We start from the raw sequence: 14,423 nt of genomic DNA, 5'->3' as shown, positions 1-14,423 counted from the left end.
AAAGCCTTATTTTTTAAAAAGATTTTATTTATTGAGAGAGAAGGAAAGCAAGCTAGAGAGAGTGCATGAGCGGGGGGGGGGGGGTGGGAGGAGTGGGGGGAGGGACAGAGGGAGAGTGAGAAGCAGGCTCTCCGTTGAGCAGGGAGCCTGATGTGGGGCTCCATCCCGGGACCCTGGGATCATGACCTGAGCCAAAGGCAGACACTTGACCTACTGAGTCACCCAGGTGCCCCAATTCTTCTCATACTTTATGTAATGTTCTAGAGTTAAAACCTTTTAAAGCAAGTGCAAACCAACCTGAACTAATAATGAAGTTAATTTGTTCCCCTTTTAGGTGAGCAACTCATTGGCCACTTAGCTATTAATTCTTCTGGGTGGGTCTTATCGAGCTGTGTTATTTCTGTAAAATAAAGAATCACTAGGAAATAGTGCCTGTGGAGGATGGATCTAGGTGGCTTCCAAAGGTGAGGCTCTTTTTGATGTAGGTACGTTCTCAGCTTAACAGTGGAGTGAGGTTCTCATTAAGTAGCAGGTATCTTTTTTTTGGGGGGGGGGAGAGAGAGCGAGTAGGAGTGTGAGGGGCAGAGACAGAGGGAGAGAGAATCTCAGGCAGACTGCACGCTGAGCGTGGAGCAAGGCAAGGCTGGATCTCATGACCCTGAGATCACGACCTGAGCCGAAACCGAGAGTCAGACGCTTAACCAACTGAGCCCCCCCCAGGTGCCCCTAAATAGCAGGTATCTTAATAGATGATTGAGGAGAGTTCTTATAGGAAATTTATTATAATCAGTAATATTTCAGTCATGGTGACTAGAGTAGGGATGGATGACGGCTAAATAGATTGAAAATATTGATGCATTTGAATATTTGTGCCTCAGATGATAGAAAGAATAACAAATGAAATGCAGTTTCCAAGTTGTATTTTTTTTAAAGACTTTATTTATTTATTTGAGAGAGAGAATGAGAGACAGAGCACGAGAGGGAAGAGGGTCAGAGGGAGAAGCAGACCCCCCGCTGAGCAGGGAGCCCAATGTGGGACTCGATCCCTGGACTTGAGGATCATGACCTGAGCCGAAGGCAGTCGCTTAACCAACTGAGCCACCCAGGCGCCCTCCAAGTTGTATTTTTTAATTCTCAGAGGGTGAGTAGGAAGTGGCAGGGGTGGAAAGAAGTATTTGCATCCATGCTCTTTTAGACTTGGTCCTCAAATAGTTTTAGAACATTCTTTCATTGATAGAGTAAACATTTATTGTAAGACCACTATATGCCTGGTACTGCAGGAAGTTCTAAAGATATGCTTTTGAGGAACTCAGCCTAGTGGGGAAAGTCTTAACTTTTAGAAAGCCTTTTCTAACATCTCTTGGGGTGATATGCCTCCCCTTTCTGTGTACCCAGAGCATTCTTCACATTATACTTACTCAAGTATTGTAAAACTCCTAGAAGCAAGCATAGGGTAAATGGTTGTGACCTTGGGTTAGGCATCAGTTTGTTAGGTATGACACCCAGAGCACCAGCAACCAAAGGAAAAAACATAAATTGGACTTGATCAAAATTAAAAGCTGTTGTGCTTCAAAGGATACTATCAAGCAAGTAAAAAGATAGCTCACTGATTGGGACACAATATTTACAAATCATCTATCTGATAAGGATCTGGTATTCAGAATTTATAAGCTCTTACAACTCAACAATAAAAAAGACAAATAATGCAACTGTAAAATGGGCAAAGGATTTGAAAACACACCTCTTCCAAGAAGATATGTAAAGGAACAATAAGTACATGAAAAGATGTAATGCTCAACATTAGTAATCATTGGGGAAATGCAAATGCAAACCACAATGAGATATGACTTCACACTCACTAGGGTAGCTATAGTTTAAAAAAAAAAAAAAAACACCTAACAACAAGTCTTGGTGAGGATGTGGAGAAGTGAGGAAGAACCCTCATGCATTGCTGTTGGGAATGTAAAATGGTGCTTTGGAAAACAGTTTGGCAGTCAAGGTAAACATGGAATTATCATATGACCCAGCAATCCTATTCTTAGGTGTGTTGGATTTATATGTCAACTTTGCTGGGCCATGGTATCCCAGATATTTGGCCAGACATTATTTTGGATCTTTCTTAGGGGGTGTTTTCTGGATGAGACTAACATTTATATCTATGGTCTTTAAGTAAAGCAGAGTGCCCTTCATATTGTGGGTGGACCTTATCTAATTGTTGAAGGCCATAATAGAAAAAAGACTGACATCCCTTGAGCAAGAAGGAATTATGCCAGCAGACAGCCTTCAGACTTAACTGTGACACTGGCTCTTCCCTGGGTCTCCAGCCTGGTGGTCTTTGGCCTTGAACTGCCATATCAGCTCTTATGTGGGTCTCCAGCTTGCCAGCCCACCCTGTAGGTTTGAGCTTGCCTGCCTCCATAATCATGTGAGCCAATTCCTTAACATAGATGTCTCTTTCCATATATACCTCTCCTGGGGCGGCGGGGGGGGGGGGGGGGGTGCGGTTTCTGGAGAACCCTGACTTACACAATACCTAAGAGGATGAGAACCATGAGTTCACACAAAAATTTGTACACAATATTCATAGCAGCATTATTTATAATATCCAAAACATAGAAACAACCCAAATGCCCATTAACTGAATGAATAAACAAATGTGGTGTAGCTATACAGTGGAATACTGTTCAACCATAAAAAGGAATGAAGTACAGATTCTATGTATATGTATATATATGTCCATATACATGTACACATACACACACTACAATATGGATGAATCTTCTAAACATTATGCTTAATGAAAGAAGCCAGACACAAACGGCCACATATTGTAGGATTCCATATATATATGAAAAATTCAGAGTAGACAACTTTATAGAGACAGGAAATAGATTATTCTTGCCAGGAGCTACAAGGAAGAGGAATGGGGAGTGACTGGTAGTGGGTTTGGTGTTTCTTTTTGGGGTGATGAAAATATTCTGGAATTGGATAGTGATGATGATTGCACAGCTTTGTGAATATACTAAAAAACACTGAATTATATACTTTGGGTGAATTTTATAATATATGAATTATGTATCAATTAAAAGACATATTTTCAGGAAGCTTTCACCAGGTATATTATACTTGGCACATGAATCTAAATCTCTTGGGCTTTGAACATTTTTTATTTACACAGTAAATACTGAGTTAATTCAGTTACCATGTCCTACATACTCTAGGGAATAAAGATATAGATCAAAACACAGATGCCAGCTTATATATTATAATAATGTAACCCATATTTATGGATGGATTTGTCACTTATAAAAGAGTTTTACACATCTCATTTGATCCTTACTACAGTCCTCTGATTTAAGTAGGACAATTAATTGGTTTCTTATCTGTGTTTTCTAAAGTCTTTTCATGCCTTTTACTATGACATCTTTCTTCACAGTAGTGTATCTGTTTACATGTTCTTCTTAAACCATTATTTATCTTGTCTGTCAGCTAATAGGATCTCAATAAATGTGTTGTTACTGGAATGGTTTATCCTCATTTTCTAGTTGAGGAAATCAAGACTCTGGGGTTGAAGGGACAGGCTCCTCTTCCCACACTGGGTCGGGGCATAGCTGTGGGCTGGGGTCTATGCTGGGTCCTTTCCATTTTTCCTCACTTGACCATGCACAAGAAAGAAGATGATTATATACCATAACAGAAACTCTATCAGAGGATTTCTGAGGCTTGGAAATGAAGGCAGTGAGTTGTGAATGGAGTTTTGAATGAAGGTGGTGAAGCGGGCATTTTTGTCTCATAAGAGAATGCTTTTAACGTTTCGCTGTTGAATATGATACTTGCTGAAGGCTTTTTTTTTTTTTTTTACTAGGTTAAGGAAGTTCCCCTCTCTTCCTTTTTGAGGTACTGGAGGCACTGGAAAGGAAATGTGCTCATCAGACACTTGTTATTTTTTTGTCTGTTTTTGTTAACCTAGTGTTTTGGGAATGTAGTCTACCTAAAGTGAAAGAGTCCTTTGAAAGCCAAAATTGGAAAATATTGTCGCAAAGCCATTATGGTGACTAAAAATGTTTTAGGGAAATAATGGTCTCAACATTGTGTTTTTCCTACTTTGATGATAACCTGTTCGAATACCTTACACCTGGGGTATAAAGGTTTTTAAAACTGCATTTCAGGAGTTTCAAAATTTAGCATAAACTCTAAATATGAGTTTTGATAATAAGAGCTACCTGAGGAAAAGTACTGTGTGGGGTGTTGGGCAAGGATTCAAATCTCTACTGTGTCACTTAATGGTGTGACATTTTTAGATCTTAGTTTCCTTAAATCCAAAAAACAAGGTTCTTTCAGGGAGTCCCCTTCCATGAATCTGGTAGTTAACCTTGTGGTCCTGGGGTGTTTGAGATGATATCCAGATGGTGGGTTGTACTTAACAAATTTTGATAAATTGATTACTAGAAAGCTTATCAGTTACTGGGTGAACCAATAAGGGAAATCTCCGCAGTATTCCTGTTTTACGGGGATGTAATAGGGAATGTTTATTTGTTTTTAAAATTTATGGTTGAACTCTGCCTGGTTTATATATTTTAAAATTTAATTGTGTGCCTTCACATACAAACTCTATTGTATCCACTATATTGCATATATGACAACTTCTGGAGAACCAAATGAGTGGTTTTAGGCTATTGTCAGGGTTTTAGGTCCCTTTATACACTGGCAAATAGGCATATTTTAGGTTGCCTTTCTTGCCAGATTTCAAAGCAGCCTTGTATGTGTCTGGGAACAATAACTATGGTCTTTCATTGTCAGTCTTGTGCTAATGCATGTTCAAAAAAACAGGTGGAAGCTATTCACCAAGATCTATAAAACCTAATTATTAAATGGAGTTTAATGTTCTACTGTGTTTGTATGTTTAGAAGTAGAAGTGGAAGATAGAAGGGGGCATTCCAGGTAGAAGAGCATAGGCAAAGGCTCAGACCAAAAAGAGAATGGCTAAGTACAGATCTTCCTCGACCTACAGTGGGTTATGTCCCAATAAACCCAGTGTAAGTTGAAAATATCCTAAGTCAAAAATGCATTTAATACACCTAACCTACTGAACATCATAGCTTAGCCTAGCCTTCCTTAAACGTGCTTGCAGCACTTACACTCGCCTGTAGTTGGACAGCATTGTTTAACACTAAACCTATTTTATAATAAAATGTTGAATATCTCATGTAACTGATTGAATGCTGTACTGAAAGTGAAAAACAGAACGGTTGTAAGTATATGGGTTGATCACATGGCTCCCTGGGAGTCGCGGCTCGCTGCCACTGCCCAGCCCAGGAGAGAGCATCGTACTGCAGATTGCTAGCTTGGGAAGAAATCAAAAAATAAACATTCGAGGTATGGTTTCTACTGAAGGTGTATCACTTTCACACCATCCTAAAGTTGAAAAATCATAAGTCGAACCACCCTAAGTCAGGGACCATCTGTAATCTTAAGTAATTTGGGATGGCACAGTGCCCAGCACACAGTAGACTCTTCATAAGTCATTATCAAAGAATGATTGAGTGAATGAACTAATGAGTGAATGAATGCACTGGATTATAGAGTGAGCGTAGGATTAGGTAAGAGATGCATAGACTTGGCCATGAAAATCTTTTATGCCATATACTAAGGAGCTTTTTTTAAGTCCAGGGTGCTTTGGGAAATTATTGAAAGATCTGAACAATGGAATGAAATGACGTATTTTGTAAAACTTGGGTAGTTTTACTGCCTAATAAATCATCTTTCCATAGCCCCTTTATGAGGCAAATACACAAATAGTTCAGTCTGTGATTCAGTAGTTATATTAGCACATTATTTCATCTCTGGGCTATTTCTTCACCTATAAATGAGGCAGATGGCTTGGGATTTTTCTGTTCCTTCCTCCTGACAACATGTATGTTTTTAAGTAAGGGACAGGGAGCAGTGCTTCTGATGGGGCTTCAGAGCTGAGCCCTTTCCGTTAGATTCCATGGCATGGCTCTGCACGCATCACTGTGGGCTGTCATAGAGTTTAGATGACTAAGATGCTTTGTGGACGCCCAGATGTTCCTGGGATGCCTCCAGTTTTGTGGGTGATGGTGACATCTGTGTGTTCTTCCTTTGTTGTCTGGATCATGATCTCATGGGTATAACCACCGTTTGTATTTATTTGGCCACTTTGATCTCTGGGGTAGTGAGGTAAAAGCTCTTGTTAGATTTGTATAACTGTAAGTAGAATAAGTGCTGTATTTAGTTGGTAATTAGGGAAACCTTACTCTTTGGAAGTGGTTAGGGGAAAAGGGTTTAACATTTAACAGTTCCTTGAGATATTAATGTTACATTTTTAAATGTAGGGCTTAAGGAGATGTGGTTTTAGGATTTTTTAAAAAGGAATTTAGGAATTTTTTTCTTTTTTTTAAAAGAGTTATTTATTTTTAGAGAGTGTGTGTGCACACATGCACACTCACAAGCAGGGGGAGAGACAGAGGGAGAGGGAGAAGGAGAGAAGCAGACTCCCGCCTGGGCACAGAGCCTGACGTGGGGCTCAGTCTCAACCCTCAAATCATGACCTGAGCTAAAATCAAGAGTCAGACACTTAACCAACTGAGCCACCCAGGCACCCCATTAGGAATTTTTTTTTTTTTTACTTGAAATCAGTGGGATCTTTCTCACCATAATGTCACCCTTGGCAAACTACTTCTGCTAATATGTAAAGAATAGTGGGACAGGTGGGAAGGGTCACTAAGCAGTAGGTGGGGGTAAGTTAAAAGAAGAGAAATCCTACAGATGATGACTGGTTGGATGATAAAGATGTGGGATTGTGTGTTGATATATTATTCCCTGCGGTGGTCTGCAAGTTTGTGTGGGAGACATTTGTTCTCATTTCCTGTTTCATCACACCCTGCCACCTGCTGCGTTGCTATACAAAGTAACAGTACTTTTCAAGATTGCTGTTTAGGAAATGTGTTTTATGTGTCAGGAAGCCAATTTTGTTGTTGTTCCACAGAAGGCTAATCCAGGAAATGTCTCTCAAGGCTCTAAATTTGAAAAGTGTGTGTGTGTGTGTGTGTGTGTGTGTGTGTGCGCGCACATGCACACGTGTGGTCAAGTTAGCGAGTTGGTGATTGATGCCAGAAGAGACATGAGTAACTTGGAATTGTGTGAATATAGTCCACATGTGGGTGGAGGAAAATGCTTTACACTCTGTTCTGTAGCTGTTATCCTGTGGGATTTCTCACTTAAAAACAAACTGTATCCAAAGACAGCTGTAATTTAAAATAATAATAAGGTTAGTACAGTCTGTATTTTTCTCTTTATGGACACTGGGAAGACAGCACAACTATGTTGCTCTTTGACGTTCACACAAAGACCCTGTAAATCCATCTTCATTATTCAGATGTGATATTTACGAATTCACCTATTCACTAAACTTTATTTGTAACTCCCAAATCAATATTCATGACACTTTGGCAATTATATGAGGACGTGGGCAGAGCAGTGAAAAAGTTGACATGCTCCTCAGCTGAAGTTGAAGAAAATGATGCTTTGCCTTCTTTTCTCGGCTCTCATCCTGTAGACAAGAGTCTTTCTCATGGCCTGTTTAGTGCCATGTTTTTCATTTTTGTGCTTTTTCTTGGTGATTTTGCTACCTAAAATGGCCCTCAAGTGTCTAGTGTTCCTAAATGCAAGAAGGCTTTGATGTGCTTTAGGGAGAAAATACTTGTGTTAGACAAGCTTTGTTCAGGCATGAGCTTATAAGCACTGTTGGCCATGAGTTTAATGTTAATGAATCAACAATATATAATAAATAAGGTGTCCTAAAACAGAAACATACATAAAATAAGTTTATATATTGATCTGTTGATGAAGTATTGTGACTAGAGGCTTGCAAGAGTCTAATCCTGTATTTCCTCTAGGAGCGATGCGTCAGTATTCACAACAACTTTATAGAACCTAACTACCAGGAATAATGAAAATGGAGTCTATTTAGGGTAGAAGGTTATTGGTCTTACTTATGGGCCACACCTGTCTGGGTGAACATGGGGTATTTTTAATGCCTTTGAAAAGATAAAATAAAAATCTCTTGAGAATTAAAGGAACTGTTTAATTTGGAGCCAAGAACAATAATAGCACGTAGGTAAAATTTGACTTTCTAAGTTCTTTATTTAAAGTTTGACCTTCTGAAATCTGTTAGTTGGGGGCACCATCTGTGATAATGTGACCATGGTGAGTGTCTGAGTTTAGATAAAATCTTACTACAACACATTCCAGAGATTGTGAGGCTTGGGGACATTTATTTGAAGTGGTCCTTGTAAGGTCTGCCGACAGCTCTTGGACTATCTCGGACTCTGGGACTTGGTCCTGGCTGACTGTGTGTGTATGTTTCTGCTTCATTAGAGTGCCTGAGTTGACAGCCAAGAGCCTCTTGTTCCACTGGTTTTTAGACACTGTATTTCTTTTACAGAGACCCTTCTTTATAGGTATGGTCCTTCCAGAGCAAATGCCTGACTTGAATCCAGGAAATGGTGGGAGAGAATTTTCCCACATTACTATTATAACAGAGCTGTGAGAGAATGGACATAGGTGTGATAAATGGATGACTTTTGGGTAGAGCAGGTTAGAGGACAGAGTCAGCAGGACATTATTGTAGCATCATTGCTTGGTATTTTCTTTTAATAGCATTAAAACTGAAGTTTTGCTTTTTAAATTCACCTATTACCTTCCATGTCCTTTCACTTTATCTCATTCATTATTGTTTGAAGAGTACTCCTTAAACCAGTCTTTAAGATCAAATATATATGTGGACTTAAAAAGAAAGTATTAGGCAGTGTCACACTAACAATACTAATTGTATAGTTTAATCTAGAAGATGCTCTTATGTCATATGATAAAGGAACTTAGAGGAGATAGACATTTTTATATGAATCAGATATCTAGGAGTCAGTCCTCAACTTTTGTATGAGTTCGATACACTCCAAATGTTTAACCATGAATATTTATAAATTTGTAAATTTTTTCCATAAAAATTGTTAAATGTAAGCTTCCAAAATCTGTTTGAAATGATACTTACTATGTACTGAATGTTTGTATCCCCCTCAAATTCATATGTTGAAGCCTTAGCCCCCAATGTGATGGTATTTGGAAGTGGGGCCTTTGGGAGGGAATTAGGTTTAGATGAGGTCTTGAGGGTGGGACCCTCATAGTAGAATTAGTGCCCTTATAAGGAGAGGAAGAGAGACGAGAGCTCTTTGTTCCTCTCTCTGCCATTGAGGAAACGGAGAAGGCTTATAAGCTCTCTGCAAACCAGGAAGAGGGTCCTCACCAGGAACTAAATCTGCTGGCAGAAGTCCTTGACCTTGGACTTCCTGGCCTCCAGAACTGTGAGAAGTAAATGTCTGTTGTTTTGTTTTAACAATATTTTGACATTTTATTATAATAGCCTGAGCTAAGATAATACTGCATGTGCTATAATGAAGAATACATTTTAATGTCCTTGGTTCTTGGTAGATTGAGCTCAGTCATGTGGCCAATGATTTAATCAGTCATGCCTACATAATGAAACCTCAATAAAAACTCTGGTCCTGAGGCTCAGTGGAGTGTCCTGGTTAACACACACTGATGTGTTGGGAGGGTGACTGTCCTGGATTCCATGAGGAGAATGCGCAAAAGTGCTACATTTTCCCCCACCCTCATCTCACTCTATGGGAGTCTCCATTTGGCCGTTTCTGACCTGTAAGTAATTGTAAGCATAACACCTTCCTGAGTTCTGTGAGTCATTCTAGTGAATTATCGAATCTGAAGGGGTTGGGGAACTCCTGAATGTATTGCCAGTTGGTCAGAAGTCAGGGTGGTCTGGGAACTCCTGAAGAACAGCTGGTATCTGAAGTAACGGCATCTTGTGGAGGACTGAGCCTTAAGCCTGTGGGGTCCAATGCCAACTCCAAGCGGTTGATGTCAGAGTTGTATTGCAGTACACCCAGCTGGGGGTGAAAATGGAATAGTGGAAAGCTCACTACTAGCTCATATATTTAATAATACTTTACGTTGATGAATCTTTAATTTTACTAATCAGATGGGTACAGAATGGTATCATTGTGGTTTTATTTTTTATTTCACTGATTTAAAAGCCTGAGCATTTTTTGCTTATTTGCTATAAATGTTCCTCTAATCCTTATACTTTTAACTTGCTTTTGTGCTGGCTAGGGTTTCTAGTATGATGTCAAGGAGTTAGGCATCTTTGTTTTGTATTTTTATGGAATTCACCTTGCCATCGAGTGTGATGATGCTAAAGGCTTTTTTGTTTGGTTTGGTTTGGTTTGGTTTGGTTCAATACCTTTATTAGGTTAAAGAAGTTCTCTTTTATTCTTAGTTTGAATTTTTTATCATGAAAGTATACTGAATTTAATAAAATGTGCTTTCTTTGCCTATTGAAGTGATCAGTAATTTTTCTTTAATTTCAGAAAAGGACAGATTACATTAACATGTTTTAAAAATTGTTGAACCGGGGCGCCTGGGTGGCTCAGTCGTTAAGCGTCTGCCTTCGGCTCAGGTCATGATCCCAGGGTCCTGGGATCGAGCCCCGCATCGGGCTCCCTGCTCGGCGGGAAGCCTGCTTCTCCCTCTCCCACTCCCCCTGCTTGTGTTCCCTCTCTCGCTGTGTCTCTCTCTGTGGAATAAATAAATAAGATCTTTAAAAAAAAAAAAAAATTGTTGAACCAACCTTGTATTTCTCAAATAAGCCCAACTTGGACATAATGCAATATCTTTTTTGTATGTTACTAGGGAGGACTTACTTTTGCCTCTGGTAATGTTCAGCCAGGCTTTTTAGCACAGTCTTTCTGAGGGGCAAAATCATCTCAAAGTATTAACAAAATAGGTAGGAGTTTCTGGGTATAAACCTAGGAAAAGGTAGGAACAACAGAAGTAAACCTTGAACACATTTTCCAGTCTGCAAGAAATACAGGTTTCCTCTACTATCTGGAAGTAGAGTGTTCCTATGAAACCATTCTTAAGCTGAAATGGCATCAAGCAAAGAAGCGATTACCCTTACTTGATATGAAAAAATTGAACATTCCCAGACCCAAAAAATAACTTCTCTCAAGATTTTCTGATACCTTAGGACATATCTTGCTAATGGATGCACAAAATAAATCAAGATAAGGCACAGGTGCTCACAGACACAGTTCAAAGCTCTGGCAACTTGATGCTGAGGTACTGAGTGCAGTTCCCAGGGAAGGAGTTTGGCAGTGCCGCTCTAGCTGCCAGGGTAACCCACTGCAAGACAGAGGCTGAATGCTACCTTTGTTCTTTACCTTTTTTCGTAAAAGCTAAAATCCTTTTTGAATTTCTTTTAATTAGTGAAAATGTATTAATGTAGGTCTTCTGTAAAGGCAAAGTAGCATAACACAAACTTTTGAAAAGTGGGGTATACCTATATCTACAAAACAGAGGTTTTGGTAGCCTCATGGGGCAAGGGAGACAAAGTCCAGGACCCATCAAAGGTAGACTGTCTGACAACCCTCCCAAACCGTTCAGCTGGGCCCCTAAGAGGCCTTCATCTTCGGATAAAGTGAAAACAGAAACATACTATCCTGCAAACAGATTTAGAGCCAGTTTTGCATCACCTGGCTAATCCAGGGGGCACTCAGTCTTTGAACGTGGATTCACATGGAGCCGGTTTGGAACCACTCCCAGGTGCCTGGCATAAACAAACATTTTTTTTTTTTTTTTTTTTAAGAGAGCATGCAAGTGGTGGGCAGAGGGGCAGAGGGAGAGAGAGAATCCCAAGCAGGCTCCACACTCATCACGGAACCCATGGAGCTTGATCTCAGAACCCTGAGGTCGTGACCTGAGCCAAAATCAAGAGTTGGATGCCTAAGCAACTGAGCCACCCAGGTGCTTGTTGAACATTATTTTGTAGGAAGATAGTGCATCTCAAATTATTCGTGTGGGTGTGTGCATTTTTAAAGTACGTTGTCTAGCACATAGTCAAAAGATAACTAGGCATATAAGAAAATAAGATATAATGAAAGAAAATCAGCAAAATAATAAAGAGAAGCAGACACACAAATTTCAGTTATTGAAATTACTGGTCTACAAAACATCTATGTTTTATATACTCAGAAACAGGATAAGTGTGAATATTTCTTTAGGGAATGAGAAACAACAAAAAAGTGACATAGATTAGAAAACAACCATACAGTTTTAGAACTGAAAAATATGTTGCTGGATTTAATTTACTGGATGTTTTATATCTGTATTCACAAGTGATAATGGCATGTAATTTTCCTTATTCATCCTGCCCCTATCTGACTTGGTATCAAAGTTATACTAGTTTCATAACATGAGTTTAAAAGTATTCTTTATGTTTCTATTCTCTGGAAAAATTCTAAAGAGAAATTTAATTAAAATTAATCATGAAATTATTCAGGTCAGATACGTAGTAACTTTAGTCATATGTGTCTTTCATAGATTTACAGGTTAGCACCATTGAGTATGCATAAATTTCTGTTGCTTGTATAATATCTTTTTAAAATATTTATTTGAGAGCAAGTGAGTGAGAGAGGGAGAGCACGCACAGGAAGGGCACAGGGAGAGGGAGAGAGAATCCCGAGCAGACTCCACACTGAGTACAGAGCCCAGCACAGGGCTCAGTCCCACAACACTGAGGTCATGACCTGAGCTAAAATAAAGAGTCGGATGCCCAAGCAACTGAGCCATCCAGTTGCCCCATATAATATTTTTATAAAGAAAAGTGATTAATTGCACTTCTTATGCTCTTAGTCACTTAAGCTCCATGAATCTACAACTTAGAAAGGGCTGAGTTTTCAGAGTCCAAGAATGATATTTCCCTGTGGAAAACAAGTGCTGTTGTCTAAGAAGTATATCCATACAAGTTTATCATATAGTGTGTGGTTCACTCTTGTGCATGGAAGGCAAAAGCGTATAAAGCCACATAGGCATGATTTACTAAGCATTTCCCCAGTCTTTATAGGATTCTTTAAAGCTGGAACTGTCAGGTTGTGAAAGACTTAGTTCATAGGGACTTTGAACAGAGAGCCTGAGTCACATGTTTTATTAATGAAGAGGAGGCGAAGTACTTACCTAAAGAAGAGCTGTACATAGAACACCTTTTCCATCTACTCTGTTACAGAGCATTTTGACATTTTATGAGTTAGAAAAAGTTGTTTTTTTCATTCTGGCCTGATAATCTTATTGGAGTCTATAAGGAAAAAAATGTTGGAAATTCTCTATTCAGTGCTGCAAGAATGAAAGATGAAACTTTACCTAAATACCAGGTAACTGAATAGCAGTAATTGAAACCGATGATTCCATTTATCTACGTTTGGATATACAGATCGACCTTTATCTCATTCACTTTACAAAAGGAAACTTACTCCTTTTAAATCCAAACACACCCTCAATATCACTTAAGTTTAAAAGAATTGTACTGAAATAGTTTGTCCACTGCTTATATTTTTTTTGTCTAATGGAAAATATTTTCCAAAAACAGGTTATTAGAATTGTAGATGTATTTGAGCAAGAATGAAAGGATGTTAAAGTTAGGAAGTGAACGCTCAGATTATCTCAAAGTCCTACCCAGTATTTGAGTCCCTTTACAATCACGGGCTCTAAGTGGCTCTCTGGCGCTATGGTCTCTCAGTGTTTTTGATCAAGCACAATAAAATATTTCTTGGCATATATACATTATATATATATATACTGACTTATTTATAAATGCTACACGTATATGCTATAGTAATATGTACAAGTATAGTAAATAGAAAGTTTAGAAGGATAAGATCAAACTTAAATGTAAATAGAATTTCTAATATTTTCTTCCCACACATCGCAGTGAACCGTCTTGGTTGCTCATTTTGGACAGCATTGATCTGGCCTCCCTCATCCTTCCCAGAGATAGGGAATTTACAACTTCTAGAGTTAGCTTACTTCAGGTATGGTGTTAATTTGTGTAGTACAGTGATTGGAACGAACAAACATTTGGTATAGAAAACTCTCATATCCTTGGAGGGTTTTTAAAACTTCCATTTCCTTTACATCAAATCCTCAAATTCTGGGTGCTTGAAATGTTTTGGCTTTTGACTCTCAGCTGCCTCCTGGATGGAGAAGGGTAAGAGGTAGTGCAGTCAGAGTTTCTTAATTTCTTGGCACACTGGGACATATGAAATCAGTGGATTCGAATCATGGTGTCTGGCCAGTTTCTATAAATGCTTCTGCAGCTGTCCTAAGCCGTGCATCACAAAACCTCATTCTGTCATTTTACCAGATCTCAGAGTTATTATAAAGGGAGAATTTTCTTTCCTTGGCAAGTGCTTCCCAACAGTGAATCTGTAAATATATCTCCACAATGGTAAAGAAGGATGAAAACGAGGAATCCATTCACCATTTGAAAGGCTGTGTGC

The 14,423-nt window shown here is 39.0% G+C and overlaps 1 protein-coding gene and 1 long non-coding RNA gene across 2 annotated transcripts in view; both read left to right on the top strand.

Moving 5' to 3' along the window:
* LAMC1 (laminin subunit gamma 1) overlaps positions 1 to 14,423 on the top strand; it is a 126,595-nt gene that overhangs the window by 43,355 nt on the left and 68,817 nt on the right. The gene's annotated exons all lie outside the window — the stretch shown is intronic.
* Positions 10,709 to 14,423, top strand: part of LOC145722298 (uncharacterized) — a 17,994-nt gene continuing 14,279 nt past the window's right edge. The window contains exon 1 of the long non-coding RNA XR_014146453.1: positions 10,709 to 14,414. This is a non-coding gene — a long non-coding RNA (uncharacterized LOC145722298). The remainder of the gene's footprint in view (positions 14,415 to 14,423) is intronic.

This window comes from Leptonychotes weddellii, chromosome 6 (assembly GCF_054177405.1).
Source record: "Leptonychotes weddellii isolate Sample4059 chromosome 6, ASM5417740v2, whole genome shotgun sequence".
Classification (NCBI taxonomy): domain Eukaryota; kingdom Metazoa; phylum Chordata; class Mammalia; order Carnivora; family Phocidae; genus Leptonychotes; species Leptonychotes weddellii.
Note: the sequence above shows the minus strand (reverse complement) of the source record. Positions and strands in the feature narration are given on the sequence as shown.